Source organism: Astyanax mexicanus, chromosome 3, assembly GCF_023375975.1.
Source record: "Astyanax mexicanus isolate ESR-SI-001 chromosome 3, AstMex3_surface, whole genome shotgun sequence".
Taxonomy (NCBI): Eukaryota; Metazoa; Chordata; class Actinopteri; order Characiformes; family Acestrorhamphidae; genus Astyanax; species Astyanax mexicanus.
Genome location: NC_064410.1, coordinates 61,397,496 through 61,420,025, shown reverse-complemented (window position 1 = coordinate 61,420,025; position 22,530 = coordinate 61,397,496). Strand labels below are relative to the sequence as shown.

The 22,530-nt window shown below is 45.3% G+C and overlaps 1 long non-coding RNA gene and 65 other non-coding genes across 66 annotated transcripts in view; 33 read left to right on the top strand and 33 right to left on the bottom strand.

Moving 5' to 3' along the window:
• The window catches only part of LOC125799400 (uncharacterized), a 199,720-nt gene that overhangs the window by 85,163 nt on the left and 92,027 nt on the right, over positions 1 to 22,530 (top strand). The gene's annotated exons all lie outside the window — the stretch shown is intronic.
• Positions 171 to 242, top strand: trnae-cuc (transfer RNA glutamic acid (anticodon CUC)). The gene has a single exon. It is a non-coding gene; the product is annotated as a tRNA-Glu (tRNA).
• Positions 333 to 419, bottom strand: trnay-gua (transfer RNA tyrosine (anticodon GUA)). Its single transcript is given in 2 exon segments — positions 333 to 368; positions 383 to 419. It is a non-coding gene; the product is annotated as a tRNA-Tyr (tRNA).
• On the top strand, positions 830 to 901 carry trnae-cuc (transfer RNA glutamic acid (anticodon CUC)). The gene has a single exon. It is a non-coding gene; the product is annotated as a tRNA-Glu (tRNA).
• trnay-gua (transfer RNA tyrosine (anticodon GUA)) lies at positions 992 to 1,078 on the bottom strand. The gene is given in 2 exon segments: positions 992 to 1,027; positions 1,042 to 1,078. It is a non-coding gene; the product is annotated as a tRNA-Tyr (tRNA).
• On the bottom strand, positions 1,649 to 1,735 carry trnay-gua (transfer RNA tyrosine (anticodon GUA)). Its single transcript is given in 2 exon segments — positions 1,649 to 1,684; positions 1,699 to 1,735. It is a non-coding gene; the product is annotated as a tRNA-Tyr (tRNA).
• trnae-cuc (transfer RNA glutamic acid (anticodon CUC)) lies at positions 2,143 to 2,214 on the top strand. Its single transcript has one exon. It is a non-coding gene; the product is annotated as a tRNA-Glu (tRNA).
• trnay-gua (transfer RNA tyrosine (anticodon GUA)) lies at positions 2,305 to 2,391 on the bottom strand. The gene is given in 2 exon segments: positions 2,305 to 2,340; positions 2,355 to 2,391. It is a non-coding gene; the product is annotated as a tRNA-Tyr (tRNA).
• On the top strand, positions 2,800 to 2,871 carry trnae-cuc (transfer RNA glutamic acid (anticodon CUC)). The gene has a single exon. It is a non-coding gene; the product is annotated as a tRNA-Glu (tRNA).
• trnay-gua (transfer RNA tyrosine (anticodon GUA)) lies at positions 2,962 to 3,048 on the bottom strand. Its single transcript is given in 2 exon segments — positions 2,962 to 2,997; positions 3,012 to 3,048. It is a non-coding gene; the product is annotated as a tRNA-Tyr (tRNA).
• Positions 3,458 to 3,529, top strand: trnae-cuc (transfer RNA glutamic acid (anticodon CUC)). The gene has a single exon. It is a non-coding gene; the product is annotated as a tRNA-Glu (tRNA).
• On the bottom strand, positions 3,620 to 3,706 carry trnay-gua (transfer RNA tyrosine (anticodon GUA)). Its single transcript is given in 2 exon segments — positions 3,620 to 3,655; positions 3,670 to 3,706. It is a non-coding gene; the product is annotated as a tRNA-Tyr (tRNA).
• Positions 4,115 to 4,186, top strand: trnae-cuc (transfer RNA glutamic acid (anticodon CUC)). The gene has a single exon. It is a non-coding gene; the product is annotated as a tRNA-Glu (tRNA).
• trnay-gua (transfer RNA tyrosine (anticodon GUA)) lies at positions 4,277 to 4,363 on the bottom strand. The gene is given in 2 exon segments: positions 4,277 to 4,312; positions 4,327 to 4,363. It is a non-coding gene; the product is annotated as a tRNA-Tyr (tRNA).
• On the top strand, positions 4,773 to 4,844 carry trnae-cuc (transfer RNA glutamic acid (anticodon CUC)). The gene has a single exon. It is a non-coding gene; the product is annotated as a tRNA-Glu (tRNA).
• trnay-gua (transfer RNA tyrosine (anticodon GUA)) lies at positions 4,935 to 5,021 on the bottom strand. The gene is given in 2 exon segments: positions 4,935 to 4,970; positions 4,985 to 5,021. It is a non-coding gene; the product is annotated as a tRNA-Tyr (tRNA).
• On the top strand, positions 5,430 to 5,501 carry trnae-cuc (transfer RNA glutamic acid (anticodon CUC)). The gene has a single exon. It is a non-coding gene; the product is annotated as a tRNA-Glu (tRNA).
• On the bottom strand, positions 5,592 to 5,678 carry trnay-gua (transfer RNA tyrosine (anticodon GUA)). The gene is given in 2 exon segments: positions 5,592 to 5,627; positions 5,642 to 5,678. It is a non-coding gene; the product is annotated as a tRNA-Tyr (tRNA).
• Positions 6,089 to 6,160, top strand: trnae-cuc (transfer RNA glutamic acid (anticodon CUC)). The gene has a single exon. It is a non-coding gene; the product is annotated as a tRNA-Glu (tRNA).
• On the bottom strand, positions 6,251 to 6,337 carry trnay-gua (transfer RNA tyrosine (anticodon GUA)). Its single transcript is given in 2 exon segments — positions 6,251 to 6,286; positions 6,301 to 6,337. It is a non-coding gene; the product is annotated as a tRNA-Tyr (tRNA).
• trnae-cuc (transfer RNA glutamic acid (anticodon CUC)) lies at positions 6,746 to 6,817 on the top strand. The gene has a single exon. It is a non-coding gene; the product is annotated as a tRNA-Glu (tRNA).
• Positions 6,908 to 6,994, bottom strand: trnay-gua (transfer RNA tyrosine (anticodon GUA)). The gene is given in 2 exon segments: positions 6,908 to 6,943; positions 6,958 to 6,994. It is a non-coding gene; the product is annotated as a tRNA-Tyr (tRNA).
• On the top strand, positions 7,405 to 7,476 carry trnae-cuc (transfer RNA glutamic acid (anticodon CUC)). Its single transcript has one exon. It is a non-coding gene; the product is annotated as a tRNA-Glu (tRNA).
• Positions 7,567 to 7,653, bottom strand: trnay-gua (transfer RNA tyrosine (anticodon GUA)). The gene is given in 2 exon segments: positions 7,567 to 7,602; positions 7,617 to 7,653. It is a non-coding gene; the product is annotated as a tRNA-Tyr (tRNA).
• Positions 8,062 to 8,133, top strand: trnae-cuc (transfer RNA glutamic acid (anticodon CUC)). The gene has a single exon. It is a non-coding gene; the product is annotated as a tRNA-Glu (tRNA).
• Positions 8,224 to 8,310, bottom strand: trnay-gua (transfer RNA tyrosine (anticodon GUA)). The gene is given in 2 exon segments: positions 8,224 to 8,259; positions 8,274 to 8,310. It is a non-coding gene; the product is annotated as a tRNA-Tyr (tRNA).
• trnae-cuc (transfer RNA glutamic acid (anticodon CUC)) lies at positions 8,720 to 8,791 on the top strand. The gene has a single exon. It is a non-coding gene; the product is annotated as a tRNA-Glu (tRNA).
• trnay-gua (transfer RNA tyrosine (anticodon GUA)) lies at positions 8,882 to 8,968 on the bottom strand. The gene is given in 2 exon segments: positions 8,882 to 8,917; positions 8,932 to 8,968. It is a non-coding gene; the product is annotated as a tRNA-Tyr (tRNA).
• Positions 9,377 to 9,448, top strand: trnae-cuc (transfer RNA glutamic acid (anticodon CUC)). The gene has a single exon. It is a non-coding gene; the product is annotated as a tRNA-Glu (tRNA).
• trnay-gua (transfer RNA tyrosine (anticodon GUA)) lies at positions 9,539 to 9,625 on the bottom strand. The gene is given in 2 exon segments: positions 9,539 to 9,574; positions 9,589 to 9,625. It is a non-coding gene; the product is annotated as a tRNA-Tyr (tRNA).
• trnae-cuc (transfer RNA glutamic acid (anticodon CUC)) lies at positions 10,034 to 10,105 on the top strand. The gene has a single exon. It is a non-coding gene; the product is annotated as a tRNA-Glu (tRNA).
• trnay-gua (transfer RNA tyrosine (anticodon GUA)) lies at positions 10,196 to 10,282 on the bottom strand. The gene is given in 2 exon segments: positions 10,196 to 10,231; positions 10,246 to 10,282. It is a non-coding gene; the product is annotated as a tRNA-Tyr (tRNA).
• On the top strand, positions 10,691 to 10,762 carry trnae-cuc (transfer RNA glutamic acid (anticodon CUC)). Its single transcript has one exon. It is a non-coding gene; the product is annotated as a tRNA-Glu (tRNA).
• On the bottom strand, positions 10,853 to 10,939 carry trnay-gua (transfer RNA tyrosine (anticodon GUA)). The gene is given in 2 exon segments: positions 10,853 to 10,888; positions 10,903 to 10,939. It is a non-coding gene; the product is annotated as a tRNA-Tyr (tRNA).
• trnae-cuc (transfer RNA glutamic acid (anticodon CUC)) lies at positions 11,348 to 11,419 on the top strand. The gene has a single exon. It is a non-coding gene; the product is annotated as a tRNA-Glu (tRNA).
• Positions 11,510 to 11,596, bottom strand: trnay-gua (transfer RNA tyrosine (anticodon GUA)). The gene is given in 2 exon segments: positions 11,510 to 11,545; positions 11,560 to 11,596. It is a non-coding gene; the product is annotated as a tRNA-Tyr (tRNA).
• On the top strand, positions 12,006 to 12,077 carry trnae-cuc (transfer RNA glutamic acid (anticodon CUC)). Its single transcript has one exon. It is a non-coding gene; the product is annotated as a tRNA-Glu (tRNA).
• On the bottom strand, positions 12,168 to 12,254 carry trnay-gua (transfer RNA tyrosine (anticodon GUA)). The gene is given in 2 exon segments: positions 12,168 to 12,203; positions 12,218 to 12,254. It is a non-coding gene; the product is annotated as a tRNA-Tyr (tRNA).
• Positions 13,601 to 13,672, top strand: trnae-cuc (transfer RNA glutamic acid (anticodon CUC)). Its single transcript has one exon. It is a non-coding gene; the product is annotated as a tRNA-Glu (tRNA).
• On the bottom strand, positions 13,763 to 13,849 carry trnay-gua (transfer RNA tyrosine (anticodon GUA)). The gene is given in 2 exon segments: positions 13,763 to 13,798; positions 13,813 to 13,849. It is a non-coding gene; the product is annotated as a tRNA-Tyr (tRNA).
• Positions 14,259 to 14,330, top strand: trnae-cuc (transfer RNA glutamic acid (anticodon CUC)). Its single transcript has one exon. It is a non-coding gene; the product is annotated as a tRNA-Glu (tRNA).
• trnay-gua (transfer RNA tyrosine (anticodon GUA)) lies at positions 14,421 to 14,507 on the bottom strand. Its single transcript is given in 2 exon segments — positions 14,421 to 14,456; positions 14,471 to 14,507. It is a non-coding gene; the product is annotated as a tRNA-Tyr (tRNA).
• Positions 14,916 to 14,987, top strand: trnae-cuc (transfer RNA glutamic acid (anticodon CUC)). The gene has a single exon. It is a non-coding gene; the product is annotated as a tRNA-Glu (tRNA).
• trnay-gua (transfer RNA tyrosine (anticodon GUA)) lies at positions 15,078 to 15,164 on the bottom strand. Its single transcript is given in 2 exon segments — positions 15,078 to 15,113; positions 15,128 to 15,164. It is a non-coding gene; the product is annotated as a tRNA-Tyr (tRNA).
• Positions 15,574 to 15,645, top strand: trnae-cuc (transfer RNA glutamic acid (anticodon CUC)). The gene has a single exon. It is a non-coding gene; the product is annotated as a tRNA-Glu (tRNA).
• trnay-gua (transfer RNA tyrosine (anticodon GUA)) lies at positions 15,736 to 15,822 on the bottom strand. The gene is given in 2 exon segments: positions 15,736 to 15,771; positions 15,786 to 15,822. It is a non-coding gene; the product is annotated as a tRNA-Tyr (tRNA).
• trnav-cac (transfer RNA valine (anticodon CAC)) lies at positions 16,231 to 16,302 on the top strand. The gene has a single exon. It is a non-coding gene; the product is annotated as a tRNA-Val (tRNA).
• On the bottom strand, positions 16,393 to 16,479 carry trnay-gua (transfer RNA tyrosine (anticodon GUA)). The gene is given in 2 exon segments: positions 16,393 to 16,428; positions 16,443 to 16,479. It is a non-coding gene; the product is annotated as a tRNA-Tyr (tRNA).
• Positions 16,890 to 16,961, top strand: trnae-cuc (transfer RNA glutamic acid (anticodon CUC)). Its single transcript has one exon. It is a non-coding gene; the product is annotated as a tRNA-Glu (tRNA).
• trnay-gua (transfer RNA tyrosine (anticodon GUA)) lies at positions 17,052 to 17,138 on the bottom strand. The gene is given in 2 exon segments: positions 17,052 to 17,087; positions 17,102 to 17,138. It is a non-coding gene; the product is annotated as a tRNA-Tyr (tRNA).
• trnae-cuc (transfer RNA glutamic acid (anticodon CUC)) lies at positions 17,547 to 17,618 on the top strand. Its single transcript has one exon. It is a non-coding gene; the product is annotated as a tRNA-Glu (tRNA).
• trnay-gua (transfer RNA tyrosine (anticodon GUA)) lies at positions 17,709 to 17,795 on the bottom strand. Its single transcript is given in 2 exon segments — positions 17,709 to 17,744; positions 17,759 to 17,795. It is a non-coding gene; the product is annotated as a tRNA-Tyr (tRNA).
• trnae-cuc (transfer RNA glutamic acid (anticodon CUC)) lies at positions 18,204 to 18,275 on the top strand. The gene has a single exon. It is a non-coding gene; the product is annotated as a tRNA-Glu (tRNA).
• Positions 18,366 to 18,452, bottom strand: trnay-gua (transfer RNA tyrosine (anticodon GUA)). The gene is given in 2 exon segments: positions 18,366 to 18,401; positions 18,416 to 18,452. It is a non-coding gene; the product is annotated as a tRNA-Tyr (tRNA).
• On the top strand, positions 18,861 to 18,932 carry trnae-cuc (transfer RNA glutamic acid (anticodon CUC)). Its single transcript has one exon. It is a non-coding gene; the product is annotated as a tRNA-Glu (tRNA).
• On the bottom strand, positions 19,023 to 19,109 carry trnay-gua (transfer RNA tyrosine (anticodon GUA)). Its single transcript is given in 2 exon segments — positions 19,023 to 19,058; positions 19,073 to 19,109. It is a non-coding gene; the product is annotated as a tRNA-Tyr (tRNA).
• Positions 19,520 to 19,591, top strand: trnae-cuc (transfer RNA glutamic acid (anticodon CUC)). The gene has a single exon. It is a non-coding gene; the product is annotated as a tRNA-Glu (tRNA).
• Positions 19,682 to 19,768, bottom strand: trnay-gua (transfer RNA tyrosine (anticodon GUA)). Its single transcript is given in 2 exon segments — positions 19,682 to 19,717; positions 19,732 to 19,768. It is a non-coding gene; the product is annotated as a tRNA-Tyr (tRNA).
• On the top strand, positions 20,177 to 20,248 carry trnae-cuc (transfer RNA glutamic acid (anticodon CUC)). The gene has a single exon. It is a non-coding gene; the product is annotated as a tRNA-Glu (tRNA).
• On the bottom strand, positions 20,339 to 20,425 carry trnay-gua (transfer RNA tyrosine (anticodon GUA)). Its single transcript is given in 2 exon segments — positions 20,339 to 20,374; positions 20,389 to 20,425. It is a non-coding gene; the product is annotated as a tRNA-Tyr (tRNA).
• trnae-cuc (transfer RNA glutamic acid (anticodon CUC)) lies at positions 20,834 to 20,905 on the top strand. Its single transcript has one exon. It is a non-coding gene; the product is annotated as a tRNA-Glu (tRNA).
• trnay-gua (transfer RNA tyrosine (anticodon GUA)) lies at positions 20,996 to 21,082 on the bottom strand. The gene is given in 2 exon segments: positions 20,996 to 21,031; positions 21,046 to 21,082. It is a non-coding gene; the product is annotated as a tRNA-Tyr (tRNA).
• Positions 21,492 to 21,563, top strand: trnae-cuc (transfer RNA glutamic acid (anticodon CUC)). Its single transcript has one exon. It is a non-coding gene; the product is annotated as a tRNA-Glu (tRNA).
• On the bottom strand, positions 21,654 to 21,740 carry trnay-gua (transfer RNA tyrosine (anticodon GUA)). The gene is given in 2 exon segments: positions 21,654 to 21,689; positions 21,704 to 21,740. It is a non-coding gene; the product is annotated as a tRNA-Tyr (tRNA).
• Positions 22,149 to 22,220, top strand: trnae-cuc (transfer RNA glutamic acid (anticodon CUC)). The gene has a single exon. It is a non-coding gene; the product is annotated as a tRNA-Glu (tRNA).
• Positions 22,311 to 22,397, bottom strand: trnay-gua (transfer RNA tyrosine (anticodon GUA)). Its single transcript is given in 2 exon segments — positions 22,311 to 22,346; positions 22,361 to 22,397. It is a non-coding gene; the product is annotated as a tRNA-Tyr (tRNA).

The window sequence follows — 22,530 nt, the reverse complement described above, 5'->3', positions numbered from 1 at the left end:
TGTGGTCTAGAACAGTGTTGAAACAAAAAGAAACTGAGGCTTTTTGCCTGTGTCGCAATTAGGTGTTGGACCTTCCTTTTACTCCATGCCTGCTTGCATGTACGCAGCATGGGTAGGTCAGCCATTGTGAGCTTCAAAAAGTTTTTCGACAGTCAGTTCATCAGCTTGTTTCCCTGGTGGTCTAGTGGCTAGGGTTCGACGCTCTCACCGCCGCGGCCCGGGTTCGATTCCCGGTCAGGGAAGTCCTGTTTTAGCTGACGACGACCACGAGCTTTATCGCAAGTGAAGTATTTGGCACACTGCTTTGCCCCAACGGGTTTTAAAAAAAGGAGTCCTTCGAGCCGGATTTGAACCAGCGACCTAAGGATGACAATTTTAACACCTACAGTCCTCCGCTCTACCAACTGAGCTATCGAAGGAGCTTGGGCATCTCTGTTGATATGGAAATGTAATTGGTACATGTATGATGTAGTTTTTTTTTGCCATCAAGCAACTTAAACATTTAGAAACCTGGTTTTAATCCAAATTCTGAAGAATGCACACAATTCTTTGTCTGTCACAACTATCAACTAAGGAATCAGTGGCAGTAGAGTGCCTTGGGCAGCTCATTTTTTTCACAGCTCCACAATAGTTCACCTCCAGAAAGATGGGCCACATACTGTGGTCTAGAACAGTGTTGAAACAAAAAGAAACTGAGGCTTTTTGCCTGTGTCGCATTTAGGTGTTGGACCTTTCTTTTACTCCATGCCTGCTTGCATGTACGCAGCATGGGTAGGTCAGCCATTCTGAGCTTCAAAAAGTTTTTCGACAGTCAGTTCATCAGCTTGTTTGCCTGGTGGTCTAGTGGCTAGGATTCGGCGCTCTCACCGCCGCGGCCCGGGTTCGATTCCCGGTCAGGGAAGTCCTGTTTTAGCTGACGACGACCACGAGCTTTATCGCAAGTGAAGTATTTGGCACACTGCTTTGCCACAACGGATTTTAAAAAAAGGAGTCCTTCGAGCCGGATTTGAACCAGCGACCTAAGGATGACAATTTTAACACCTACAGTCCTCCGCTCTACCAACTGAGCTATCGAAGGAGCTCGGGCACCTCTGTTGATATGGAAATGTAATTGGTACATGTATGATGTAGTTTTTTTGCCATCAAGCAACTTAAACATTTAGAAACCTAGTTTTAATCCAAATTCTGAAGAATGCACACAATTCTTTGTCTGTCACAACTATCAACTAAGGAATCAGTGGCAGTAGAGTGCCTTGGGCAGCTCATTTTTTTCACAGCTCCACAATAGTTCACCTCCAGAAAGATGGGCCACATACTGTGGTCTAGAACAGTGTTGAAACAAAAAGAAACTGAGGCTTTTTGCCTGTGTCGCAATTAGGTGTTGGACCTTCCTTTTACTCCATGCCTGCTTGCATGTACGCAGCATGGGTAGGTCAGCCATTGTGAGCTTCAAAAAGTTTTTCGACAGTCAGTTCATCAGCTTGTTTCCCTGGTGGTCTAGTGGCTAGGGTTCGACGCTCTCACCGCCGCGGCCCGGGTTTGATTCCCGGTCAGGGAAGTCCTGTTTTAGCTGACGACGACCACGAGCTTTATCGCAAGTGAAGTATTTGGCACACTGCTTTGCCACAACGGATTTAAAAAAAAGGAGTCCTTCGAGCCGGATTTGAACCAGCGACCTAAGGATGACATTTTTAACACCTACAGTCCTCCGCTCTACCAACTGAGCTATCGAAGGAGCTCGGGCACCTCTGTTGATATGGAAATGTAATTGGTACATGTATGATGTAGTTTTTTGCCATCAAGCAACTTAAACATTTAGAAACCTAGTTTTAATCCAAATTCTGAAGAATGCACACAATTCTTTGTCTGTCACAACTATCAACTAAGGAATCAGTGGCAGTAGAGTGCCTTGGGCAGCTCATTTTTTTCACAGCTCCACAATAGTTCACCTCCAGAAAGATGGGCCACATACTGTGGTCTAGAACAGTGTTGAAACAAAAAGAAACTGAGGCTTTTTGCCTGTGTCGCATTTAGGTGTTGGACCTTCCTTTTACTCCATGCCTGCTTGCATGTACGCAGCATGGGTAGGTCAGTCATTCTGAGCTTCAAAAAGTTTTTCGACAGTCAGTTCATCAGCTTGTTTCCCTGGTGGTCTAGTGGCTAGGATTCGGCGCTCTCACCGCCGCGGCCCGGGTTCGATTCCCGGTCAGGGAAGTCCTGTTTTAGCTGACGACGACCACGAGCTTTATCGCAAGTGAAGTGTTTGGCACACTGCTTTGCCACAACGGGTTTCAAAAAAAGGAGTCCTTCGAGCCAGTTTTGAACCAGCGACCTAAGGATGACAATTTTAACACCTACAGTCCTCCGCTCTACCAACTGAGCTATCGAAGGAGCTTGGGCACCTCTGTTGATATGGAAATGTAATTGGTACATGTATGATGTAGTTTTTTTGCCATCAAGCAACTTAAACATTTAGACACCTGGTTTTAATCCAAATTCTGAAGAATGCACACAAATCTTTGTCTGTCACAACTATCAACTAAGGAATCAGTGGCAGTAGAGTGCCTTGGGCAGCTCATTTTTTTCACAGCTCCACAATAGTTCACCTCCAGAAAGATGGGCCACATACTGTGGTCAAGAACAGTGTTGAAACAAAAAGAAATTGAGGCTTTTTGCCTGTGTCGCAATTAGGTGTTGGAATTTCCTTTTACTCCATGCCTGCTTGCATGTACGCAGCATGGGTAGGTCAGCCATTCTGAGCTTCAAAAAGTTTTTCGACAGTCAGTTCATCAGCTTGTTTCCCTGGTGGTCTAGTGGCTAGGATTCGGCGCTCTCACCGCCGCGGCCTGGGTTCGATTCCCGGTCAGGGAAGTCCTGTTTTAGCTGACGACGACCACGAGCTTTATCGCAAGTGAAGTGTTTGGCACACTGCTTTGCCCCAACGGGTTTTAAAAAAAGGAGTCCTTCGAGCCGGATTTGAACCAGCGACCTAAGGATGACAATTTTAACACCTACAGTCCTCCGCTCTACCAACTGAGCTATCGAAGGAGCTTGGGCACCTCTGTTGATATGGAAACTTAATTGGTACATGTATGATGTAGTTTTTTTTGCCATCAAGCAACTTAAACATTTAGAAACCTGGTTTTAATCCAAATTCTGAAGAATGCACACAAATCTTTGTCTGTCACAACTATCAACTAAGGAATCAGTGGCAGTAGAGTGCCTTGGGCAGCTCATTTTTTTCACAGCTCCACAATAGTTCACCTCCAGAAAGATGGGCCACATACTGTGGTCAAGAACAGTGTTGAAACAAAAAGAAACTGAGGCTTTTTGCCTGTGTCGCAATTAGGTGTTGGACCTTCCTTTTACTCCATGCCTGCTTGCATGTACGCAGCATGGGTAGGTCAGCCATTCTGAGCTTCAAAAAGTTTTTCGACAGTCAGTTCATCAGCTTGTTTCCCTGGTGGTCTAGTGGCTAGGATTCGGCGCTCTCACCGCCGCGGCCCGGGTTCGATTCCCGGTCAGGGAAGTCCTGTTTTAGCTGACGACGACCACGAGCTTTATCGCAAGTGAAGTATTTGGCACACTGCTTTGCCACAACGGATTTAAAAAAAAGGAGTCCTTCGAGCCGGATTTGAACCAGCGACCTAAGGATGACAATTTTAACACCTACAGTCCTCCGCTCTACCAACTGAGCTATCGAAGGAGCTCGGGCACCTCTGTTGATATGGAAATGTAATTGGTACATGTATGATGTAGTTTTTTTGCCATCAAGCAACTTAAACATTTAGAAACCTAGTTTTAATCCAAATTCTGAAGAATGCACACAATTCTTTGTCTGTCACAACTATCAACTAAGGAATCAGTGGCAGTAGAGTGCCTTGGGCAGCTCATTTTTTTCACAGCTCCACAATAGTTCACCTCCAGAAAGATGGGCCACATACTGTGGTCTAGAACAGTGTTGAAACAAAAAGAAACTGAGGCTTTTTGCCTGTGTCGCAATTAGGTGTTGGACCTTCCTTTTACTCCATGCCTGCTTGCATGTACGCAGCATGGGTAGGTCAGCCATTCTGAGCTTCAAAAAGTTTTTCGACAGTCAGTTCATCAGCTTGTTTCCCTGGTGGTCTAGTGGCTAGGATTCGGCGCTCTCACCGCTGCGGCCCGGGTTCGATTCCCGGTCAGGGAAGTCCTGTTTTAGCTGACGACGACCACGAGCTTTATCGCAAGTGAAGTATTTGGCACACTGCTTTGCCCCAACGGGTTTTAAAAAAAGGAGTCCTTCGAGCCGGATTTGAACCAGCGACCTAAGGATGACAATTTTAACACCTACAGTCCTCCGCTCTACCAACTGAGCTTTCGAAGGAGCTTGGGCACCTCTGTTGATATGGAAATGTAATTGGTACATGTATGATGTAGTTTTTTTTGCCATCAAGCAACTTAAACATTTAGAAACCTGGTTTTAATCCAAATTCTGAAGAATGCACACAATTCTTTGTCTGTCACAACTATCAACTAAGGAATCAGTGGCAGTAGAGTGCCTTGGGCAGCTCATTTTTTTCACAGCTCCACAATAGTTCACCTCCAGAAAGATGGGCCACATACTGTGGTCTAGAACAGTGTTGAAACAAAAAGAAACTGAGGCTTTTTGCCTGTGTCGCATTTAGGTGTTGGACCTTCCTTTTACTCCATGCCTGCTTGCATGTACGCAGCATGGGTAGGTCAGTCATTCTGAGCTTCAAAAAGTTTTTCGACAGTCAGTTCATCAGCTTGTTTCCCTGGTGGTCTAGTGGCTAGGATTCGGCGCTCTCACCGCCGCGGCCCGGGTTCGATTCCCGGTCAGGGAAGTCCAGTTTTAGCTGACGACGACCACGAGCTTTATCGCAAGTGAAGTGTTTGGCACACTGCTTTGCCACAACGGGTTTCAAAAAAAGGAGTCCTTCGAGCCAGTTTTGAACCAGCGACCTAAGGATGACAATTTTAACACCTACAGTCCTCCGCTCTACCAACTGAGCTATCGAAGGAGCTTGGGCACCTCTATTGATATGGAAATGTAATTGGTACATGTATGATGTAGTTTTTTTGCCATCAAGCAACTTAAACATTTAGACACCTGGTTTTAATCCAAATTCTGAAGAATGCACACAAATCTTTGTCTGTCACAACTATCAACTAAGGAATCAGTGGCAGTAGAGTGCCTTGGGCAGCTCATTTTCTTCACAGCTCCACAATAGTTCACCTCCAGAAAGATGGGCCACATACTGTGGTCTAGAACAGTGTTGAAACAAAAAGAAACTGAGGCTTTTTGCCTGTGTCGCAATTAGGTGTTGGACCTTCCTTTTACTCCATGCCTGCTTGCATGTACGCAGCATGGGTAGGTCAGCCATTGTGAGCTTCAAAAAGTTTTTCGACAGTCAGTTCATCAGCTTGTTTCCCTGGTGGTCTAGTGGCTAGGGTTCGACGCTCTCACCGCCGCGGCCCGGGTTCGATTCCCGGTCAGGGAAGTCCTGTTTTAGCTGACGACGACCACGAGCTTTATCGCAAGTGAAGTATTTGGCACACTGCTTTGCCCCAACGGGTTTTAAAAAAAGGAGTCCTTCGAGCCGGATTTGAACCAGCGACCTAAGGATGACAATTTTAACACCTACAGTCCTCCGCTCTACCAACTGAGCTATCGAAGGAGCTTGGGCATCTCTGTTGATATGGAAATGTAATTGGTACATGTATGATGTAGTTTTTTTTTGCCATCAAGCAACTTAAACATTTAGAAACCTGGTTTTAATCCAAATTCTGAAGAATGCACACAATTCTTTGTCTGTCACAACTATCAACTAAGGAATCAGTGGCAGTAGAGTGCCTTGGGCAGCTCATTTTTTTCACAGCTCCACAAAAGTTTACCTCCAGAAAGATGGGCCACATACTGTGGTCTAGAACAGTGTTGAAACAAAAAGAAACTGAGGCTTTTTGCCTGTGTCGCATTTAGGTGTTGGACCTTTCTTTTACTCCATGCCTGCTTGCATGTACGCAGCATGGGTAGGTCAGCCATTCTGAGCTTCAAAAAGTTTTTCGACAGTCAGTTCATCAGCTTGTTTGCCTGGTGGTCTAGTGGCTAGGATTCGGCGCTCTCACCGCCGCGGCCCGGGTTCGATTCCCGGTCAGGGAAGTCCTGTTTTAGCTGACGACGACCACGAGCTTTATCGCAAGTGAAGTATTTGGCACACTGCTTTGCCACAACGGATTTTAAAAAAAGGAGTCCTTCGAGCCGGATTTGAACCAGCGACCTAAGGATGACAATTTTAACACCTACAGTCCTCCGCTCTACCAACTGAGCTATCGAAGGAGCTCGGGCACCTCTGTTGATATGGAAATGTAATTGGTACATGTATGATGTAGTTTTTTTGCCATCAAGCAACTTAAACATTTAGAAACCTAGTTTTAATCCAAATTCTGAAGAATGCACACAATTCTTTGTCTGTCACAACTATCAACTAAGGAATCAGTGGCAGTAGAGTGCCTTGGGCAGCTCATTTTTTTCACAGCTCCACAATAGTTCACCTCCAGAAAGATGGGCCACATACTGTGGTCTAGAACAGTGTTGAAACAAAAAGAAACTGAGGCTTTTTGCCTGTGTCGCAATTAGGTGTTGGACCTTCCTTTTACTCCATGCCTGCTTGCATGTACGCAGCATGGGTAGGTCAGCCATTCTGAGCTTCAAAAATTTTTTCGACAGTCAGTTCATCAGCTTGTTTCCCTGGTGGTCTAGTGGCTAGGATTCGGCGCTCTCACCGCCGCGGCCTGGGTTCGATTCCCGGTCAGGGAAGTCCTGTTTTAGCTGACGACGACCACGAGCTTTATCGCAAGTGAAGTATTTGGCACACTGCTTTGCCCCAACGGGTTTTAAAAAAAGGAGTCCTTCGAGCCGGATTTGAACCAGCAACCTAAGGATGACAATTTTAACACCTACAGTCCTCCGCTCTACCAACTGAGCTATCGAAGGAGCTTGGGCATCTCTGTTGATATGGAAATGTAATTGGTACATGTATGATGTAGTTTTTTTTTGCCATCAAGCAACTTAAACATTTAGAAACCTGGTTTCAATCCAAATTCTGAAGAATGCACACAATTCTTTGTCTGTCACAACTATCAACTAAGGAATCAGTGGCAGTAGAGTGCCTTGGGCAGCTCATTTTTTTCACAGCTCCACAATAGTTCACCTCCAGAAAGATGGGCCACATACTGTGGTCTAGAACAGTGTTGAAACAAAAAGAAACTGAGGCTTTTTGCCTGTGTCGCATTTAGGTGTTGGACCTTTCTTTTACTCCATGCCTGCTTGCATGTACGCAGCATGGGTAGGTCAGCCATTCTGAGCTTCAAAAAGTTTTTCGACAGTCAGTTCATCAGCTTGTTTCCCTGGTGGTCTAGTGGCTAGGATTCGGCGCTCTCACCGCCGCGGCCCGGGTTCGATTCCCGGTCAGGGAAGTCCTGTTTTAGCTGACGACGACCACGAGCTTTATCGCAAGTGAAGTATTTGGCACACTGCTTTGCCACAACGGATTTTAAAAAAAGGAGTCCTTCGAGCCGGATTTGAACCAGCGACCTAAGGATGACAATTTTAACACCTACAGTCCTCCGCTCTACCAACTGAGCTATCGAAGGAGCTGGGGCACCTCTGTTGATATGGAAATGTAATTGGTACATGTATGATGTAGTTTTTTTGCCATCAAGCAACTTAAACATTTAGAAACCTAGTTTTAATCCAAATTCTGAAGAATGCACACAATTCTTTGTCTGTCACAACTATCAACTAAGGAATCAGTGGCAGTAGAGTGCCTTGGGCAGCTCATTTTTTTCACAGCTCCACAATAGTTCACCTCCAGAAAGATGGGCCACATACTGTGGTCTAGAACAGTGTTGAAACAAAAAGAAACTGAGGCTTTTTGCCTGTGTCGCAATTAGGTGTTGGACCTTCCTTTTACTCCATGCCTGCTTGCATGTACGCAGCATGGGTAGGTCAGCCATTCTGAGCTTCAAAAAGTTTTTCGACAGTCAGTTCATCAGCTTGTTTCCCTGGTGGTCTAGTGGCTAGGATTCGGCGCTCTCACCGCCGCGGCCCGGGTTCGATTCCCGGTCAGGGAAGTCCTGTTTTAGCTGACGACGACCACGAGCTTTATCGCAAGTGAAGTATTTGGCACACTGCTTTGCCCCAACGGGTTTTAAAAAAAGGAGTCCTTCGAGCCGGATTTGAACCAGCGACCTAAGTATGACAATTTTAACACCTACAGTCCTCCGCTCTACCAACTGAGCTATCGAAGGAGCTCGGGCACCTCTGTTGATATGGAAATGTAATTGGTACATGTATGATGTAGTTTTTTTGCCATCAAGCAACTTAAACATTTAGAAACCTAGTTTTAATCCAAATTCTGAAGAATGCACACAATTCTTTGTCTGTCACAACTATCAACTAAAGAATCAGTGGCAGTAGAGTGCCTTGGGCAGCTCATTTTTTTCACTGCTCCACAATAGTTCCCCTTCCAGAAAGATGGGCCACATACTGTGGTCTAGAACAGTGTTGAAACAAAAAGAAACTGAGGCTTTTTGCCTGTGTCGCAATTAGGTGTTGGACCTTCCTTTTACTCCATGCCTGCTTGCATGTACGCAGCATGGGTAGGTCAGCCATTCTGAGCTTCAAAAAGTTTTTCGACAGTCAGTTCATCAGCTTGTTTCCCTGGTGGTCTAGTGGCTAGGATTCGGCGCTCTCACCGCCGCGGCCCGGGTTCGATTCCCGGTCAGGGAAGTCCTGTTTTAGCTGACGACGACCACGAGCTTTATCGCAAGTGAAGTATTTGGCACACTGCTTTGCCCCAACGGGTTTTAAAAAAAGGAGTCCTTCGAGCCGGATTTGAACCAGCGACCTAAGGATGACAATTTTAACACCTACAGTCCTCCGCTCTACCAACTGAGCTATCGAAGGAGCTCGGGCACCTCTGTTGATATGGAAATGTAATTGGTACATGTATGATGTAGTTTTTTTGCCATCAAGCAACTTAAACATTTAGAAACCTAGTTTTAATCCAAATTCTGAAGAATGCACACAATTCTTTGTCTGTCACAACTATCAACTAAGGAATCAGTGGCAGTAGAGTGCCTTGGGCAGCTCATTTTTTTCACAGCTCCACAATAGTTCACCTCCAGAAAGATGGGCCACATACTGTGGTCTAGAACAGTGTTGAAACAAAAAGAAACTGAGGCTTTTTGCCTGTGTCGCAATTAGGTGTTGGACCTTCCTTTTACTCCATGCCTGCTTGCATGTACGCAGCATGGGTAGGTCAGCCATTCTGAGCTTCAAAAAGTTTTTCGACAGTCAGTTCATCAGCTTGTTTCCCTGGTGGTCTAGTGGCTAGGATTCGGCGCTCTCACCGCCGCGGCCCGGGTTCGATTCCCGGTCAGGGAAGTCCTGTTTTAGCTGACGACGACCACAAGCTTTATCGCAAGTGAAGTATTTGGCACACTGCTTTGCCCCAACGGGTTTTAAAAAAAGGAGTCCTTCGAGCCGGATTTGAACCAGCGACCTAAGGATGACAAATTTAACACCTACAGTCCTCCGCTCTACCAACTGAGCTATCGAAGGAGCTTGGGCACCTCTGTTGATATGGAAACTTAATTGGTACATGTATGATGTAGTTTTTTTGCCATCAAGCAACTTAAACATTTAGACACCTGGTTTTAATCCAAATTCTGAAGAATGCACACAAATCTTTGTCTGTCACAACTATCAACTAAGGAATCAGTGGCAGTAGAGTGCCTTGGGCAGCTCATTTTTTTCACAGCTCCACAATAGTTCACCTCCAGAAAGATGGGCCACATACTGTGGTCTAGAACAGTGTTGAAACAAAAAGAAATTGAGGCTTTTTGCCTGTGTCGCAATTAGGTGTTGGAATTTCCTTTTACTCCATGCCTGCTTGCATGTACGCAGCATGGGTAGGTCAGCCATTCTGAGCTTCAAAAAGTTTTTCGACAGTCAGTTCATCATCTTGTTTCCCTGGTGGTCTAGTGGCTAGGATTCGGCGCTCTCACCGCCGCGGCCCGGGTTCGATTCCCGGTCAGGGAAGTCCTGTTTTAGCTGACGACGACCACGAGCTTTATCGCAAGTGAAGTATTTGGCACAATGCTTTGCCACAACGGATTTTAAAAAAAGGAGTTCTTCGAGCCGGATTTGAACCAGCGACCTAAGGATGACAATTTTAACACCTACAGTCCTCCGCTCTACCAACTGAGCTATCGAAGGAGCTCGGGCACCTCTGTTGATATGGAAATGTAATTGGTACATGTATGATGTAGTTTTTTTGCCATCAAGCAACTTAAACATTTAGAAACCTAGTTTTAATCCAAATTCTGAAGAATGCACACAATTCTTTGTCTGTCACAACTATCAACTAAGGAATCAGTGGCAGTAGAGTGCCTTGGGCAGCTCATTTTTTTCACAGCTCCACAATAGTTCACCTCCAGAAAGATGGGCCACATACTGTGGTCTAGAACAGTGTTGAAACAAAAAGAAACTGAGGCTTTTTGCCTGTGTCGCAATTAGGTGTTGGACCTTCCTTTTACTCCATGCCTGCTTGCATGTACGCAGCATGGGTAGGTCAGCCATTCTGAGCTTCAAAAAGTTTTACGACAGTCAGTTCATCAGCTTGTTTCCCTGGTGGTCTAGTGGCTAGGATTCGGCGCTCTCACCGCCGCGGCCCGGGTTCGATTACCGGTCAGGGAAGTCCTGTTTTAGCTGACGACGACCACGAGCTTTATCGCAAGTGAAGTGTTTGGCACACTGCTTTGCCCCAACGGGTTTTAAAAAAAGGAGTCCTTCGAGCCGGATTTGAACCAGCGACCTAAGGATGACAATTTTAACACCTACAGTCCTCCGCTCTACCAACTGAGCTATCGAAGGAGCTCGGGCACCTCTGTTGATATGGAAATGTAATTGGTACATGTATGATGTAGTTTTTTTGCCATCAAGCAACTTAAACATTTAGAAACCTAGTTTTAATCCAAATTCTGAAGAATGCACACAATTCTTTGTCTGTCACAACTATCAACTAAGGAATCAGTGGCAGTAGAGTGCCTTGGGCAGCTCATTTTTTTCACAGCTCCACAATAGTTCACCTCCAGAAAGATGGGCCACATACTGTGGTCTAGAACAGTGTTGAAACAAAAAGAAACTGAGGCTTTTTGCCTGTGTCGCAATTAGGTGTTGGACCTTCCTTTTACTCCATGCCTGCTTGCATGTACGCAGCATGGGTAGGTCAGCCATTCTGAGCTTCAAAAAGTTTTTCGACAGTCAGTTCATCAGCTTGTTTCCCTGGTGGTCTAGTGGCTAGGATTCGGCGCTCTCACCGCCGCGGCCCGGGTTCGATTCCCGGTCAGGGAAGTCCTGTTTTAGCTGACGACGACCACGAGCTTTATCGCAAGTGAAGTATTTGGCACACTGCTTTGCCCCAACGGGTTTTAAAAAAAGGAGTCCTTCGAGCCGGATTTGAACCAGCGACCTAAGGATGACAATTTTAACACCTACAGTCCTCCGCTCTACCAACTGAGCTATCGAAGGAGCTTGGGCACCTCTGTTGATATGGAAACTTAATTGGTACATGTATGATGTAGTTTTTTTTGCCATCAAGCAACTTAAACATTTAGAAACCTGGTTTTAATCCAAATTCTGAAGAATGCACACAATTCTTTGTCTGTCACAACTATCAACTAAGGAATCAGTGGCAGTAGAGTGCCTTGGGCAGCTCATTTTTTTCACAGCTCCACAATAGTTCACCTCCAGAAAGATGGGCCACATACTGTGGTCTAGAACAGTGTTGAAACAAAAAGAAACTGAGGCTTTTTGCCTGTGTCGCATTTAGGTGTTGGACCTTCCTTTTACTCCATGCCTGCTTGCATGTACGCAGCATGGGTAGGTCAGCCATTCTGAGCTTCAAAAAGTTTTTCGACAGTCAGTTCATCAGCTTGTTTCCCTGGTGGTCTAGTGGCTAGGATTCGGCGCTCTCACCGCCGCGGCCCGGGTTCGATTCCCGGTCAGGGAAGTCCTGTTTTAGCTGACGACGACCACGAGCTTTATCGCAAGTGAAGTGTTTGGCACACTGCTTTGCCACAACGGGTTTCAAAAAAAGGAGTCCTTCGAGCCGGATTTGAACCAGCGACCTAAGGATGACAAATTTAACACCTACAGTCCTCCGCTCTACCAACTGAGCTATCGAAGGAGCTTGGGCACCTCTGTTGATATGGAAATGTAATTGGTACATGTATGATGTAGTTTTTTTGCCATCAAGCAACTTAAACATTTAGACACCTGGGGCCTCATGTACTAAGACTTGCGTGGACTTCCTACTAAAATGTTCCGTACGCTCAGACCTGAAAAGTTCCGTACGCACAAAAAAATACGGATTTATCAAACCGTGCGTAGGCAGAATTCCACGTACTTTCTCTTAGTACATCACAATCAACTTGAAATCAAGCGCAAATGCACGAAAGCAGCACACTTGCCATGATTCCTCCCTCAATTACGCAGAGTATAATGTTATATTATTATTATTATTATTGTTATTATTATTATTATTATTATTATTATTAATAATAGTAATAATAATAATAATAACAATAATAATAATATTATATACGCATAGCGTATAATTACCCATGTTTTAAGTTTTATTATTCTAAGATAAATGCTTTCATTCAAATGCTTTAAATGAGTTGCCTACCAAAAAGACACACGTCACACACTTAGCTTGTTTTCTTATGCTCTTGGAAATCTAAAACTGCTTATAAGCCAGTCATCATCATGGGCCAAAAAAACATAATGGTCACGGAAAATGCGCGCTCAATGAATTCGGCCATTAGCAGTATTTTCCAGTAATGCCAACGCTGCATCTCCAACAACTCCAGCGCAAACCTGATCTAGGCTAAGTGGAAACACGTTAAACGATTATTTCTGTAAGACAATGAAACTGTCTGATTAATTTACTTTATTTTACCCAATAATGCTTACTTCAATGTGTGCATAAAGGATATCTTAATAGTTGTAATTTCAATGCATCGCCTCTAAGTGTCGCCAAATGACAAAAAAACAATACATACGCACAAAAAAAAGGCGTACGCCCAAAACAAAACTTCCGTGGGGGAACGCACATTCACACGTTCAAGTCAAATTTAGTACATCAGACCGTGAGCGTGAAATATGGCGTACACAATGTTTTTGTGCGTACGCACCTTTAGTACATGAGGCCCCTGGTTTTAATCCAAATTCTGAAGAATGCACACAAATCTTTGTCTGTCACAACTATCAACTAAGGAATCAGTGGCAGTAGAGTGCCTTGGGCAGCTCATTTTTTTCACAGCTCCACAATAGTTCACCTCCAGAAAGATGGGCCACATACTGTGGTCAAGAACAGTGTTGAAACAAAAAGAAACTGAGGCTTTTTGCCTGTGTCGCAATTAGGTGTTGGACCTTCCTTTTACTCCATGCCTGCTTGCATGTACGCAGCATGGGTAGGTCAGCCATTGTGAGCTTCAAAAAGTTTTTCGACAGTCAGTTCATCAGCTTGTTTCCCTGGTGGTCTAGTGGCTAGGATTCGGCGCTCTCACCGCCGCGGCCCGGGTTCGATTCCCGGTCAGGGAAGTCCTGTTTTAGCTGACGACGACCACGAGCTTTATCGCAAGTGAAGTATTTGGCACACTGCTTTGCCCCAACGGGTTTTAAAAAAAGGAGTCCTTCGAGCCGGATTTGAACCAGCGACCTAAGGATGACAATTTTAACACCTACAGTCCTCCGCTCTACCAACTGAGCTTTCGAAGGAGCTTGGGCACCTCTGTTGATATGGAAATGTAATTGGTACATGTATGATGTAGTTTTTTTTGCCATCAAGCAACTTAAACATTTAGAAACCTGGTTTTAATCCAAATTCTGAAGAATGCACACAATTCTTTGTCTGTCACAACTATCAACTAAGGAATCAGTGGCAGTAGAGTGCCTTGGGCAGCTCATTTTTTTCACAGCTCCACAATAGTTCACCTCCAGAAAGATGGGCCACATACTGTGGTCTAGAACAGTGTTGAAACAAAAAGAAACTGAGGCTTTTTGCCTGTGTCGCATTTAGGTGTTGGACCTTCCTTTTACTCCATGCCTGCTTGCATGTACGCAGCATGGGTAGGTCAGTCATTCTGAGCTTCAAAAAGTTTTTCGACAGTCAGTTCATCAGCTTGTTTCCCTGGTGGTCTAGTGGCTAGGATTCGGCGCTCTCACCGCCGCGGCCCGGGTTCGATTCCCGGTCAGGGAAGTCCTGTTTTAGCTGACGACGACCACGAGCTTTATCGCAAGTGAAGTGTTTGGCACACTGCTTTGCCACAACGGGTTTCAAAAAAAGGAGTCCTTCGAGCCAGTTTTGAACCAGCGACCTAAGGATGACAATTTTAACACCTACAGTCCTCCGCTCTACCAACTGAGCTATCGAAGGAGCTTGGGCACCTCTGTTGATATGGAAATGTAATTGGTACATGTATGATGTAGTTTTTTTGCCATCAAGCAACTTAAACATTTAGACACCTGGTTTTAATCCAAATTCTGAAGAATGCACACAAATCTTTGTCTGTCACAACTATCAACTAACGAATCAGTGGCAGTAGAGTGCCTTGGGCAGCTCATTTTTTTCACAGCTCCACAATAGTTCACCTCCAGAAAGATGGGCCACATACTGTGGTCAAGAACAGTGTTGAAACAAAAAGAAATTGAGGCTTTTTGCCTGTGTCGCAATTAGGTGTTGGAATTTCCTTTTACTCCATGCCTGCTTGCATGTACGCAGCATGGGTAGGTCAGCCATTCTGAGCTTCAAAAAGTTTTTCGACAGTCAGTTCATCAGCTTGTTTCCCTGGTGGTCTAGTGGCTAGGATTCGGCGCTCTCACCGCCGCGGCCCGGGTTCGATTCCCGGTCAGGGAAGTCCTGTTTTAGCTGACGACGACCACGAGCTTTATCGCAAGTGAAGTATTTGGCACACTGCTTTGCCCCAACGGGTTTTAAAAAAAGGAGTCCTTCGAGCCGGATTTGAACCAGCGACCTAAGGATGACAATTTTAACACCTACAGTCCTCCGCTCTACCAACTGAGCTATCGAAGGAGCTTGGGCACCTCTGTTGATATGGAAACTTAATTGGTACATGTATGATGTAGTTTTTTTTGCCATCAAGCAACTTAAACATTTAGAAACCTGGTTTTAATCCAAATTCTGAAGAATGCACACAATTCTTTGTCTGTCACAACTATCAACTAAGGAATCAGTGGCAGTAGAGTGCCTTGGGCAGCTCATTTTTTTCACAGCTCCACAATAGTTCACCTCCAGAAAGATGGGCCACATACTCTGGTCAAGAACAGTGTTGAAACAAAAAGAAACTGAGGCTTTTTGCCTGTGTCGCAATTAGGTGTTGGACCTTCCTTTTACTCCATGCCTGCTTGCATGTACGCAGCATGGGTAGGTCAGCCATTCTGAGCTTCAAAAAGTTTTTCGACAGTCAGTTCATCAGCTTGTTTCCCTGGTGGTCTAGTGGCTAGGATTCGGCGCTCTCGCCGCCGCGGCCCGGGTTCGATTCCCGGTCAGGGAAGTCCTGTTTTAGCTGACGACGACCACGAGCTTTATCGCAAGTGAAGAATTTGGCACACTGCTTTGCCACAACGGATTTAAAAAAAAGGAGTCCTTCGAGCCGGATTTGAACCAGCGACCTAAGGATGACAATTTTAACACCTACAGTCCTCCGCTCTACCAACTGAGCTATCGAAGGAGCTCGGGCACCTCTGTTGATATGGAAATGTAATTGGTACATGTATGATGTAGTTTTTTTGCCATCAAGCAACTTAAACATTTAGAAACCTAGTTTTAATCCAAATTCTGAAGAATGCACACAATTCTTTGTCTGTCACAACTATCAACTAAGGAATCAGTGGCAGTAGAGTGCCTTGGGCAGCTCATTTTTTTCACAGCTCCACAATAGTTCACCTCCAGAAAGATGGGCCACATACTGTGGTCTAGAACAGTGTTGAAACAAAAAGAAACTGAGGCTTTTTGCCTGTGTCGCAATTAGGTGTTGGACCTTCCTTTTACTCCATGCCTGCTTGCATGTACGCAGCATGGGTAGGTCAGCCATTGTGAGCTTCAAAAAGTTTTTCGACAGTCAGTTCATCAGCTTGTTTCCCTGGTGGTCTAGTGGCTAGGATTCGGCGCTCACACCGCCGCGGCCCGGGTTCGATTCCCGGTCAGGGAAGTCCTGTTTTAGCTGACGACGACCACGAGCTTTATCGCAAGTGAAGTATTTGGCACACTGCTTTGCCCCAACGGGTTTTAAAAAAAGGAGTCCTTCGAGCCGGATTTGAACCAGCGACCTAAGGATGACAATTTTAAGACCTACAGACCTCCGCTCTACCAACTGAGCTATCGAAGGAGCTTGGGCATCTCTGTTGATATGGAAATGTAATTGGTACATGTATGATGTAGTTTTTTTTTGCCATCAAGCAACTTAATCATTTAGAAACCTGGTTTTAATCCAAATTCTGAAGAATGCACACAATTCTTTGTCTGTCACAACTATCAACTAAGGAATCAGTGGCAGTAGAGTGCCTTGGGCAGCTCATTTTTTTCACAGCTCCACAATAGTTCACCTCCAGAAAGATGGGCCACATACTGTGGTCTAGAACAGTGTTGAAACAAAAAGAAACTGAGGCTTTTTGCCTGTGTCGCATTTAGGTGTTGGACCTTTCTTTTACTCCATGCCTGCTTGCATGTACGCAGCATGGGTAGGTCAGCCATTCTGAGCTTCAAAAAGTTTTTCGACAGTCAGTTCTTCAGCTTGTTTCCCTGGTGGTCTAGTGGCTAGGATTCGGCGCTCTCACCGCCGCGGCCCGGGTTCGATTCCCGGTCAGGGAAGTCCTGTTTTAGCTGACGACGACCACGAGCTTTATCGCAAGTGAAGTATTTGGCACACTGCTTTGCCACAACGGATTTTAAAAAAAGGAGTCCTTCGAGCCGGATTTGAACCAGCGACCTAAGGATGACAATTTTAACACCTACAGTCCTCCGCTCTACCAACTGAGCTATCGAAGGAGCTCGGGCACCTCTGTTGATATGGAAATGTAATTGGTACATGTATGATGTAGTTTTTTTGCCATCAAGCAACTTAAACATTTAGAAACCTAGTTTTAATCCAAATTCTGAAGAATGCACACAATTCTTTGTCTGTCACAACTATCAACTAAGGAATCAGTGGCAGTAGAGTGCCTTGGGCAGCTCATTTTTTTCACAGCTCCACAATAGTTCACCTCCAGAAAGATGGGCCACATACTGTGGTCTAGAACAGTGTTGAAACAAAAAGAAACTGAGGCTTTTTGCCTGTGTCGCAATTAGGTGTTGGACCTTCCTTTTACTCCATGCCTGCTTGCATGTACGCAGCATGGGTAGGTCAGCCATTCTGAGCTTCAAAAAGTTTTTCGACAGTCAGTTCATCAGCTTGTTTCCCTGGTGGTCTAGTGGCTAGGATTCGGCGCTCTCACCGCCGCGGCCCGGGTTCGATTCCCGGTCAGGGAAGTCCTGTTTTAGCTGACGACGACCACGAGCTTTATCGCAAGTGAAGTATTTGGCACACTGCTTTGCCCCAACGGGTTTTAAAAAAAGGAGTCCTTCGAGCCGGATTTGAACCAGCGACCTAAGGATGACAATTTTAACACCTACAGTCCTCCGCTCTACCAACTGAGCTATCGAAGGAGCTCGGGCACCTCTGTTGATATGGAAATGTAATTGGTACATGTATGATGTAGTTTTTTTGCCATCAAGCAACTTAAACATTTAGAAACCTAGTTTTAATCCAAATTCTGAAGAATGCACACAATTCTTTGTCTGTCACAACTATCAACTAAGGAATCAGTGGCAGTAGAGTGCCTTGGGCAGCTCATTTTTTTCACAGCTCCACAATAGTTCACCTCCAGAAAGATGGGCCACATACTGTGGTCTAGAACAGTGTTGAAACAAAAAGAAACTGAGGCTTTTTGCCTGTGTCGCAATTAGGTGTTGGACCTTCCTTTTACTCCATGCCTGCTTGCATGTACGCAGCATGGGTAGGTCAGCCATTCTGAGCTTCAAAAAGTTTTTCGACAGTCAGTTCATCAGCTTGTTTCCCTGGTGGTCTAGTGGCTAGGATTCGGCGCTCTCACCGCCGCGGCCCGGGTTCGATTCCCGGTCAGGGAAGTCCTGTTTTAGCTGACGACGACCACAAGCTTTATCGCAAGTGAAGTATTTGGCACACTGCTTTGCCCCAACGGGTTTTAAAAAAAGGAGTCCTTCGAGCCGGATTTGAACCAGCGACCTAAGGATGACAATTTTAACACCTACAGTCCTCCGCTCTACCAACTGAGCTATCGAAGGAGCTCGGGCACCTCTGTTGATATGGAAATGTAATTGGTACATGTATGATGTAGTTTTTTTGCCATCAAGCAACTTAAACATTTAGAAACCTAGTTTTAATCCAAATTCTGAAGAATGCACACAATTCTTTGTCTGTCACAACTATCAACTAAGGAATTAGTGGCAGTAGAGTGCCTTGGGCAGCTCATTTTTTTCACAGCTCCACAATAGTTCACCTCCAGAAAGATGGGCCACATACTGTGGTCTAGAACAGTGTTGAAACAAAAAGAAACTGAGGCTTTTTGCCTGTGTCGCAATTAGGTGTTGGACCTTCCTTTTACTCCATGCCTGCTTGCATGTACGCAGCATGGGTAGGTCAGCCATTCTGAGCTTCAAAAAGTTTTTCGACAGTCAGTTCATCAGCTTGTTTCCCTGGTGGTCTAGTGGCTAGGATTCGGCGCTCTCACTGCCGCGGCCCGGGTTCGATTCCCGGTCAGGGAAGTCCTGTTTTAGCTGACGACGACCACAAGCTTTATCGCAAGTGAAGTATTTGGCACACTGCTTTGCCCCAACGGGTTTTAAAAAAAGGAGTCCTTCGAGCCGGATTTGAACCAGCGACCTAAGGATGACAATTTTAAGACCTACAGACCTCCGCTCTACCAACTGAGCTATCGAAGGAGCTTGGGCATCTCTGTTGATATGGAAATGTAATTGGTACATGTATGATGTAGTTTTTTTTTGCCATCAAGCAACTTAAACATTTAGAAACCTGGTTTTAATCCAAATTCTGAAGAATGCACACAATTCTTTGTCTGTCACAACTATCAACTAAGGAATCAGTGGCAGTAGAGTGCCTTGGGCAGCTCATTTTTTTCACAGCTCCACAATAGTTCACCTCCAGAAAGATGGGCCACATACTGTGGTCTAGAACAGTGTTGAAACAAAAAGAAACTGAGGCTTTTTGCCTGTGTCGCATTTAGGTGTTGGACCTTTCTTTTACTCCATGCCTGCTTGCATGTACGCAGCATGGGTAGGTCAGCCATTCTGAGCTTCAAAAAGTTTTTCGACAGTCAGTTCTTCAGCTTGTTTCCCTGGTGGTCTAGTGGCTAGGATTCGGCGCTCTCACCGCCGCGGCCCGGGTTCGATTCCCGGTCAGGGAAGTCCTGTTTTAGCTGACGACGACCACGAGCTTTATCGCAAGTGAAGTATTTGGCACACTGCTTTGCCACAACGGATTTTAAAAAAAGGAGTCCTTCGAGCCGGATTTGAACCAGCGACCTAAGGATGACAATTTTAACACCTACAGTCCTCCGCTCTACCAACTGAGCTATCGAAGGAGCTCGGGCACCTCTGTTGATATGGAAATGTAATTGGTACATGTATGATGTAGTTTTTTTGCCATCAAGCAACTTAAACATTTAGAAACCTAGTTTTAATCCAAATTCTGAAGAATGCACACAATTCTTTGTCTGTCACAACTATCAACTAAGGAATCAGTGGCAGTAGAGTGCCTTGGGCAGCTCATTTTTTTCACAGCTCCACAATAGTTCACCTCCAGAAAGATGGGCCACATACTGTGGTCTAGAACAGTGTTGAAACAAAAAGAAACTGAGGCTTTTTGCCTGTGTCGCAATTAGGTGTTGGACCTTCCTTTTACTCCATGCCTGCTTGCATGTACGCAGCATGGGTAGGTCAGCCATTCTGAGCTTCAAAAAGTTTTTCGACAGTCAGTTCATCAGCTTGTTTCCCTGGTGGTCTAGTGGCTAGGATTCGGCGCTCTCACCGCCGCGGCCCGGGTTCGATTCCCGGTCAGGGAAGTCCTGTTTTAGCTGACGACGACCACAAGCTTTATCGCAAGTGAAGTATTTGGCACACTGCTTTGCCCCAACGGGTTTTAAAAAAAGGAGTCCTTCGAGCCGGATTTGAACCAGCGACCTAAGGATGACAATTTTAACACCTACAGTCCTCCGCTCTACCAACTGAGCTATCGAAGGAGCTCGGGCACCTCTGTTGATATGGAAATGTAATTGGTACATGTATGATGTAGTTTTTTTGCCATCAAGCAACTTAAACATTTAGAAACCTAGTTTTAATCCAAATTCTGAAGAATGCACACAATTCTTTGTCTGTCACAACTATCAACTAAGGAATCAGTGGCAGTAGAGTGCCTTGGGCAGCTCATTTTTTTCACAGCTCCACAATAGTTCACCTCCAGAAAGATGGGCCACATACTGTGGTCTAGAACAGTGTTGAAACAAAAAGAAACTGAGGCTTTTTGCCTGTGTCGCAATTAGGTGTTGGACCTTCCTTTTACTCCATGCCTGCTTGCATGTACGCAGCATGGGTAGGTCAGCCATTCTGAGCTTCAAAAAGTTTTTCGACAGTCAGTTCATCAGCTTGTTTCCCTGGTGGTCTAGTGGCTAGGATTCGGCGCTCTCACTGCCGCGGCCCGGGTTCGATTCCCGGTCAGGGAAGTCCTGTTTTAGCTGACGACGACCACAAGCTTTATCGCAAGTGAAGTATTTGGCACACTGCTTTGCCCCAACGGGTTTTAAAAAAAGGAGTCCTTCGAGCCGGATTTGAACCAGCGACCTAAGGATGACAATTTTAACACCTACAGTCCTCCGCTCTACCAACTGAGCTATCGAAGGAGCTTGGGCACCTCTGTTGATATGGAAACTTAATTGGTACATGTATGATGTAGTTTTTTTTGCCATCAAGCAACTTAAACATTTAGAAACCTGGTTTTAATCCAAATTCTGAAGAATGCACACAATTCTTTGTCTGTCACAACTATCAACTAAGGAATCAGTGGCAGTAGAGTGCCTTGGGCAGCTCATTTTTTTCACAGCTCCACAATAGTTCACCTCCAGAAAGATGGGCCACATACTGTGGTCTAGAACAGTGTTGAAACAAAAAGAAACTGAGGCTTTTTGCCTGTGTCGCAATTAGGTGTTGGACCTTCCTTTTACTCCATGCCTGCTTGCATGTACGCAGCATGGGTAGGTCAGCCATTCTGAGCTTCAAAAAGTTTTTCGACAGTCAGTTCATCAGCTTGTTTCCCTGGTGGTCTAGTGGCTAGGATTCGGCGCTCTCACCGCCGCGGCCCGGGTTCGATTACCGGTCAGGGAAGTCCTGTTTTAGCTGACGACGACCACGAGCTTTATCGCAAGTGAAGTATTTGGCACACTGCTTTGCCCCAACGGGTTTTAAAAAAAGGAGTCCTTCGAGCCGGATTTGAACCAGCGACCTAAGGATGACAATTTTAACACCTACAGTCCTCCGCTCTACCAACTGAGCTATCGAAGGAGCTCGGGCACCTCTGTTGATATGGAAATGTAATTGGTACATGTATGATGTAGTTTTTTTGCCATCAAGCAACTTAAACATTTAGAAACCTAGTTTTAATCCAAATTCTGAAGAATGCACACAATTCTTTGTCTGTCACAACTATCAACTAAGGAATCAGTGGCAGTAGAGTGCCTTGGGCAGCTCATTTTTTTCACAGCTCCACAATAGTTCACCTCCAGAAAGATGGGCCACATACTGTGGTCTAGAACAGTGTTGAAACAAAAAGAAACTGAGGCTTTTTGCCTGTGTCGCAATTAGGTGTTGGACCTTCCTTTTACTCCATGCCTGCTTGCATGTACGCAGCATGGGTAGGTCAGCCATTCTGAGCTTCAAAAAGTTTTTCGACAGTCAGTTCATCAGCTTGTTTCCCTGGTGGTCTAGTGGCTAGGATTCGGCGCTCTCACCGCCGCGGCCCGGGTTCGATTCCCGGTCAGGGAAGTCCTGTTTTAGCTGACGACGACCACGAGCTTTATCGCAAGTGAAGTATTTGGCACACTGCTTTGCCCCAACGGGTTTTAAAAAAAGGAGTCCTTCGAGCCGGATTTGAACCAGCGACCTAAGGATGACAATTTTAACACCTACAGTCCTCCGCTCTACCAACTGAGCTATCGAAGGAGCTTGGGCACCTCTGTTGATATGGAAACTTAATTGGTACATGTATGATGTAGTTTTTTTTTGCCATCAAGCAACTTAAACATTTAGAAACCTGGTTTTAATCCAAATTCTGAAGAATGCACACAATTCTTTG